Below are 8,902 nucleotides of genomic sequence, written 5' to 3'. Positions count from 1 at the left end.
CCAGCTTAGTAGTGTATAGTTGATACACGCTACCCAGTACCATGAGAGTATATAATACTAGCATAAACATCCTGCAATATGTCAAGATATGGAGAGGCAGCTGTTTGTCCCTCTTTTGAAGGATTCAGGCAATCTTGGTTGACCTCTATTATAGAACTGGCATATATTAGCTGAAATAATACTTCAACAGTTTTTTAGTACCCAACTATATGTTCTGTTATAAGGAATAGCAAATGTTTAATCATAAATATTTTAATGGCTTCAGGGATTCATGGTATTCAATGACCGTGTTAAATGATAATAATCACATCTGGTTTATTACTATAGTAATTCAGCAGCTTCTCTTCAGCAGTTATTTTTTATTATATGTGCTGTGCTACTGTCATGGTCATTTATAGCAGTAATATTTTAAAGTGGCTCATTTGTTTGTTTAAGGACAGTTTCACAATATATTTCTGTATTAATATACATTTTATACTATTATTTCCAAGCTGCCACTGGAAAATTGATCCTAGCCTGTTACGACTGGAGAGGCGGGAAGATACGCGAAATGTCCAAACAGAGATAGAGTCGGGGACCAGATGGAGTTGTCCCAGCACCCACTGGGGTTATGACAACGGCTCCTGGGCTTTATTCATAAGTGAGGAAGTGCATAAGAAAGAGTTAACAAATAATAGATGTAAAGAGAACACAGATTTGGAGAGGCATTTCAAGTGAAATCCCATCCCGGAGGCAAAGGCGTGTGGGGAGGACCCAAAGACACGTGGTTAGCAGGGCCCAGGTAGTCGGCAGGCCTTGGCAGGCATTCTGGTTTCAGTAATGAAACGATAGCGAGGAAGCAAGAATGAAAAAATGGGAACTTGCAAGAGTGAAGCAAGGGCAGGCCAAGGTCACTCGCTGGGTGGCTTAGACGCTGACATCAATTTCAAGTCTCCTCCAAGCGGGCAGCGGTAGTGAATCGCCGAAGCGTGGACGGGCAGCGACCCCTCCTCGGCCTTTCATTCCAACGGTTCAAAGCAGCAGGTGCTACCCAGGCCTTGTGTGTGATGCCTGCTGCACTTCTGCCTCTTCTGGCACATCACAAGGTGCTGCTTGGGGAGGGGTAAATATTACCCTGAAATTCTATATTGCTCCTTAGTGGGGAGGGGTCCTTGATAACCCAGTGGAGTTAATTTTTTGTGACATTCTCCTGAACCAGGTTGCGGAAACGCAGAGGGGCCCAAAGAAAACTGCCAGGCTCCTGCTGAGCTTCCTCTTGGCTGGATCCTGATTGGGTGGTTGACAGAGGGCAAATGGCTTTTACGGCTGTGAATGATGTATGGCCGTAAAATGGTCTGTAACCAGAAGTGCCAACTGACATGCCTGCTGATTTAACGGACACCCCGGGTTATGTTTGCAGAGACGCTTAAATAAACACGTGCTAGGTTTGAGGCCGTTTATCAAGCAATCATTTCTCTCGCTCTTCCTTTCCATTTTATTTTACTTCATCATAAAAATGAGGATAGTAAAGTAATGATTCCCTTTTTTATAATAATGAAGATTTACTCATTGCAGTGGCAGTTCCTCTTTCTTTCTTCCTTCCTTACTGCTGTGTCTGGCTTTTTTTGCTCTTTCCACCTGCAGGGGTAGCTGTGATGGACTTGGGGAAGCCCAGGTAGGGTTCGTCAGCAGAGCCACTTGAATGAGCTGCCCTTTAAGAGTGGAAGAGATGTTGTCCAGTTGCGTTTGTATGTGGCGAATTAGGAAAATAAAGTCCCGAGATCACGGTTAGACCAGTGAATGAAACAGAAGGATTTCTGTTCAGCTACAAATCAGCAAAGGCAAGGAAGACAACTCTTCTTACGATGGTCCTCTCACTGGGAAATATTCCATGAGTTCTTCAACTCTGTAAACACGGGCTTCTCTGATCCATCTGCTACACCCACAGCACTGATGATTAATGCAAAGTTCGATTTGGGTTTGGGAGTCTAATCTAGATGATTTTCATATGGCTACTGAATGGTCATTAGAGGGATGTAAATTACTGAATGTAGAAGTTTTCTCAAATAAATCGATCAGAAATCCATAGGACATCATAGAGTAATTCCTGGCTATCTCTGCAGAAAATATCACATAAGATCCATTTGACTTTATATTCCAAGCTGATTCAGGAATGGCAAACTTATTCCCAGTTTTTTCCCACTGGATCTCAACTGGGCCTCATAATCTCTTTCACTACCCATTGCTGCAAGCTGGCACTGAAGGTAATTTACCACTCCTGTGCTCCAACTTTCAGCTCTTTATTTTCTAAGCAAAAAAACTTACTGAACTTTTTTCCTTTTTCTATTGCTTGAATGTTATTTTAAAAACTAAATTACTTGTTTTTGTGAACCCATCTAATTCTGGTGCCTTTTTCAATGGTAAATCTTTAATCAATGTTCTTCCATAGTAATTGGCCCACTCGAGTTTTCATTTCTTCTGGGATCAATTTTGTTAGTGTTTGCTAGGAAATCATTTATTTTAAGATGCTCAAATTTATTGTCAAAGAGCTGTATGTGATGTTCTCTTAGATTTTATTTTTAATCTGTCCCATATCCATATCTCCCTTTCTCATTGCTAATATTGTATATTTTTGTTGTCTCCTGTTTTCTTAGTCAAAGGGATCCTCTATTTTACTTGTCTTGACAACCATCTTTTGGATTTATTCACTCTTCCTACATTTTTTTATTTCCTATATCATTTGTTTCAGCTTTTGTCTTTATTAATTTCACTTTATAATTTCCTGTGTTTTGTGTCATTGTTGTCATCATTTTTCTAATTTCTTAAGATTATTACTTAGGTTTTTTTTTAATCTTTTTGTCCGTTATAATAACAGAAGCAAGGGTCAGCACACTATTATGCATGGGCCAAATCAGACCCACAACCTGTTTCTGTACAACTTGGGGATTAAGAATTGTTTTTACATTTTAAAGTGTTGTAAATAAAACAAAAAGGAATCTTCAACAGAGACAATAGGGTCCACAAAGCTCTTGCCCTTTACAGAAAAAGTTTGCTGACCCTTGATATAGGCATTTCAGGCTATACTTTTTCTTCTGAGTATAGCTTTCACTCTGTCCCAGATTCACACAAACTGTTCTACTTTCCTTTGCTTCCTAGATACTTTATAATTTACCTTTCAATTTTCTCTTTTATCAAAGGGTTGTTCAAGAGTAAATTTCATAATGTCTAAGTATATTTTTACCCACCATTTGATTATTTACGTCTAATTTTATCAGCTTATCATAAGAGATCGTGGCCCAAGTCCATTCCAATTCTTCTATCTGACTGGCTGCTCCTGTCTGGTCCTGTAGGCACTTGGGTTTATTACCTTTGTGGGGTTTATTTTAATATAGTATTTTTTAGCCTTTCTAAACCAATGTTCCTCCTTCCCCTGAATACTTTTGATAAGATAAAGTCCTCTTGCCCTCCTTTAATAATAATTGACATTCAATCTAAACTAAATATTGAGATAAAAATAAATCAAAGCAATGAGACAAAAATATTGGGGGCTTTTTATAGTGCACACTCTTGAGATATTTACTCCATCCCTACGGTTAACTGTCACCACTCCACAGAAAATTGCTGTAGTCTGACATGTCACATTTTGGGCCTGGCAGGACTCCACAGTCCCCTTACTCACTGTGGTGTCTTCATTATCATCCAGATGACAGAGCTCCTTGGTGGAATGTGAGTGATATACAGAGATGTATTTGAATCTGGGCATTGGTAAACCTACAAGCTCAATAAAATAGAGATGTCCAAGAATTCAGGCCAGGAAGGAAGAAATAACACTGAGATTTCTGATACCATCATCACACACAGGGGAACAGATAAAAGAAATGATTTAATTACCTGTGTTTCAAGGAAAGAAACTTTCAGACTTCAAAAACTATGTAGAATTTTTTAAGCCCATAATAAACATCACAGGTAGTGGCCCAGAAATACCAACTGGACCCCCCGAATCTGAAGGAGCATTTGCCTTGGAAAATGTAGCCATCCAGACTGGCGTCAGCTCTACAGAAACATCACTTTGTCTACGATTGCAAGCTGGTTATACCTGGGGACACTGGTTTATGCAAGTAAGTCTCAGAGAGACTTATAGTAAATCATATGCCAACTTATTTACTATGAGAAATGGAACTGACACATGGATGGAAAGTACATTGCAATAAAGTCATTTGTCCTATGAAGTCGAAAGAACATTGAACCTCTCTTATTCCTTCTATGTATTTTAACAGTTATGTCAAAAGTACCACTAAGTTCATCAGCAAATGAATCAATGAATAAAATCTGGTATATCCATACAATGGAATATTACTTGGCAATGAAAAGAAATAAGGTACCGATACATAATACAACATAGATAAATCCTGAAAACATGCTAAGTGAATGAAGCTTGTCACAAAATATTGCCTATTGTATGATTCCATTTATATGAACTGTCCAGAACAGGCAAATCCATAAAGACAGAAAGTAGATTAATGATTGCCTAAGACTGGAGAGAGGGTTAGGAGTTGGGGGAGTGGGAGGTAATCATTAAAGGTATGGGGTTTTTGTGGAGGTTATGAACATGTTCTAAAATTGATTATGGTGATGGCTGCACAACACTGTGACTATATAAAGAACTAGTTAATTGTACACTTTTTTTTTTTTTTTTTTGAGAAGCAATGCAGTGGTATGATCTCGGCTCACTGCAACCTCCGTCTCCCGGGTTCAAGGGATTCTCCTGCCTCAGCCTCCCAAGTAGCTGGGACTATAGGTGCATGCCACCACGCCTGGCTAATTTTTTGTATTTTTAGTAGAGATGGGATTTCACCATGTTAGCCAGGATGGTCTCCATCTCCTGACCTCATGATCCACCCGCCTTGGCCTCCCAAAGTGCTGGGATTACAGGCATGAGCCACCACGCCTGGCCAATTGTATACTTTAAATGGTTGATTTCTAGGGTATTGAATTATATCTGAATAAAGCTGCTACAAAAAAAAAAAAGTCACTGAGATAATTTGGGGTTATAGCTCTTCCAGACTGATAACCTTCACATCTTTTTATTTTCATACATGAGCGTTTCATTCAAGGGCATGTCCTTCTCACAGTAGATGACAGAAGTGTAAATGAAACCCAAGCACATTTAAGTGCAAGCAAAACCGAAGCGCATTTAAAACGTCTACCTGTATCACAACCCTAACCTCCTATCAACCAAGCAAGTTGCATGGCTAAACCTAATGTCAATGGTGAGAGGACGTATGTGCCACCAGCTCTTCAGGAGTCATGTGGGAAGGCTGTGGATGTACAATTGGATTACATCATGAATTGCTGGAGAAGGTGGAAAATTTGGAAAAGAATCAAATCCACCACAGGTACCATTTCTTTCTGGGGGTGGGAGGGGTGTGTGTGGCCCTAACACCATGGAGTGCTGGCACTCTGTGTCTCCTTACCATGCACACTGGGAACCCAGGCCCGTCTCATCCACTGGACAGAGTTTTTCTTGTTTTATTTTTTGTCAACAAAAATCTTGAGATCTTTTAAACTGCTGTGAAACAAAAATGAACTATGAATTGTTTGTTTGTTTGTTTGTTTCTGTTTCTGAGATGGAGTTTCGCTCTGTCGCTCAGGCTGGAGTGCAGTGGCGCGATCTCGGCTCACTGCAAGCTCTGCCTCCTCGGTTCACACCATTCTCCCGCCTCAGCCTCCCGAGTAGCTGAGACTACAGGCACCCACCACCACGCCCGGCTAATTTTTTTGTATTTTTAGTAGAGACAGGGTTTCACCGTGTTAGCCAGGATGGTCTCGATCTCCTGACCTCATGATCCACCAGCCTCAGCCTCCCAAAGTGCTGGGATTACAGGCGTGAGCCATCGTGCCTGGCCAGTGAACCATGATTTTTATGTTTCACAACTTACAGAGTTGGCTTCATCTATTTGATAATTCCCTTAAAATATTTCCAGCATTTTTAATTTTGTTCCTCTAGGAAGCTGGGAGATGTACTAGCTTCCCATTCCTCCTCCCTGCATTTCCTCCATCTCAGAGCCTCCCTTGCTTTCCTTCTGTCTTCCAGACACAGATATCTGCTTCCTCTTCTGGCTCCAACATAGTTCCTGTGTCTGATTTGAAGTGATATGCCTATGACGTAAGTGGATGTCTCCCTGCACTAGAACTTGGCCTCCTTCTGCACCTATAGGATGCAGGTCTAAGTTCCTAGGAAGATAAGGTTCGACATTTGTCAAATAAATGAGTTAACATATCCAAAATTACATAGATATTTGGCAGCAGGCAAGAGAAGGGAAGAGGTGTTGCAAAGAAAAAAGAGCTTATACTTTCCCCAAGTAAAATACTCTATAAAGCACAACAAACAAACGAAAGTCAAACTTCAGTGCCAGTAATCATTTTCCAAATAGGAAGGGTTTCTATTGGCCATGTTTTATTACTAATACATTACAGCACTGACTCAGAAATGTACATCCTCTTATTCATTTCAAAGTACGTAAACTCTGATAAGCTGTTTCTATCTGCTGCCAGAGGGTGAGTGCTGAGGGCTGAGAGAGACCACCACCAGCAGAATCTACCCCAGGCCTCATCAGACCTTGGCTCTGACTCAGAGCTTCATCCTGCCTTGACACAGGTGACAGGTGATTTTCACAAGAGCAACATGGCCATGGGCGCCAGCTGTGATGACACCCTTTTCCTTTCCATTCAGTAATATCAGTTCACACGGAGCCTCCCTCTGTACCTACACAGCTTGTGGGGGGAACCTCATTTCACTAACAACTGAGAGTAAATACTATTAGGACCCCAGTGTTTTTCTTTTTCTTTTTAGGACCCCAATATTATCAACGAGAAACTTGTGATGTGGGAGGGTTCGTGGCAGAGCTGGCGTGGGAATTCAAGTGGTCCAATCCAGTCTGTTTGTAATTACCACCTTCCAAAGAAACATCAAAATACAAGTGGGTGAGAGAAAGACAAATTCTCTCTATGGGAAAAAACATGTTATTCACAACATGAAGTAGTAACAAAAAAATTGTATGTGACCTCCCAGCATACAAGGCCACCCTGTCGCCATGCTGAGCTTGAGAGCCATTGCTCCAGCTCTCCTTTGATGCCGTGTTTAGTCCAAGGGAGGCCTGGGAAACAGAGGGCATAGAGGAAGGCTCTCGGGCCAGCCCAACCTAAGTTCAAATCCTGTTTCCTCCACTAACAGTAACCTTGAGCAAGACATTTTCTCAGTCAAGTTTCCCATCTGAGAAATGTAGGGATTATGACACTTTCCTCATGAGCTGTCACAAGAACTAGACTAAATAATACACATAAGCAGCCCAGAACATGAGTGTTCTATAACTGTTTCTCTTCCCTCTCTAAGGCAACAGGAAATAAAAAATACAGAATGGCTACAAAGTATCAAAAATAAACAAGCCAGTTCCTCTAATTTAGCTACCATTGGTGTGGGTATCACGGGCCAAGTGTCTACATCCAAGAAAGGAGGAACACATTTGCTCTGCACCCCACAGTCTCTTGAGCTTTACTGTTAACCACAAATGGTAAATTAGTTCAATTCCAGGAGAACAAAATCCTACTCACTTTCTAAATGCACGTAATTGCCAAGCATAGGAGATTAATATCCTAGAAACTAACCTCAGAGACAGTTTGTTTAAAAACAAACTAACTAAAAACCCAAAGCCATTGAGTTCCAGAAACAAACACTGAAGTCAGCAGAAATTTCTGCATTTAACCCACCTGCACCCCGGCCCTCCCCCAGTTAAGGCAAAGTCTCTGAGCTTTTAAGAAGTTGGAGGAAATCTATTGCTGGAGACAGATGGGAAGATTAACCAGACAAGAGGTCTGTGGGGGGCATTTCTAATGAGAAGCCAGGTAAGCGGCTATAATTAAAGGTGGTCAAAGTGCCTGCAGTAGCCAGTCCTCGAGCCACTTGCCTGTTCTCTTACTGGCCCACACAGTGCCCGCCCAAGATGCACACAGCTGCTTTCACACGTGGCATTGATTCCACCCAGGCCACAGTGGCAAAAAGAGGAGAAGAGCACAGCTTTCTCTGAAGTGCGGAGGAGCAAAGACTGGCACATCCTCCAGAACACTGCCACTGCTCCCAGCTTCGTGGGGTGGGCAGGGGTCAGGGTCCAACCTGGAGTGAAGATTCCTCATATGCTTACCCCTCTGTGCCTGAGGCTTGCAGAAGCCAAAGTTCCAACAGGGAAGCTGTCCAAGGGAACAGCCACAAGCACTGCACCCTCCCTCAGCTCCCATTCCGGCCCCGCTTCCAGCCCCTCTGAGCCTACAAGGAGTGGGATGGCATTGCAAGAGCATCACCCACACTGGTTCACAGGCAGCACCTGCTGCGGAAGAGGGACAGGCTGAAGGCTTCTGACAGCAGGCGGTGCCCTACAGACATTCAGGTTTATAACATGCGTCACAGAGACACTGGCACCCAGGACAGCCCAGCCCTGAGGAGCCATGTTAAATGATCCCATTGCACAGACGAGGAAGACTGGTGATGAATTGGCTAAAGGCAGGAATTTAGAGGCAGACCTGCCTTGGACCCTACCACTCACTAGCTGAGGGACCCCAGGTGAGTCCGCCTGAGCCCACTCTGCCTCAGTTCCATCACCTGTAGAACGGGGATGACACTACCCACACCTGTGAGCTTTAGCGAGGATTCAAAGAGATAATAGAGGGGGCGGAGCAAGATGGCCGAATAGGAACAGCTCCAGTCTCCAACTCCCAGCGCGAAGAACACAGAAGACCGGTTATTTCTGCATTTTCAACTGAGGTACTGGGGTCATCTCACTAGTGAGTGCTGGACAATCGGTGCTGGTCAGCTGTTGCAGCCCGACCAGCGAGAGCTGAAGCAGGGTGAGGCATCGCCTCACCCGGGGAA

This window comes from Colobus angolensis, unplaced genomic scaffold (assembly GCF_000951035.1).
Source record: "Colobus angolensis palliatus isolate OR3802 unplaced genomic scaffold, Cang.pa_1.0 Scaffold175, whole genome shotgun sequence".
Classification (NCBI taxonomy): domain Eukaryota; kingdom Metazoa; phylum Chordata; class Mammalia; order Primates; family Cercopithecidae; genus Colobus; species Colobus angolensis.
This window is presented reverse-complemented; position numbering follows the sequence as displayed.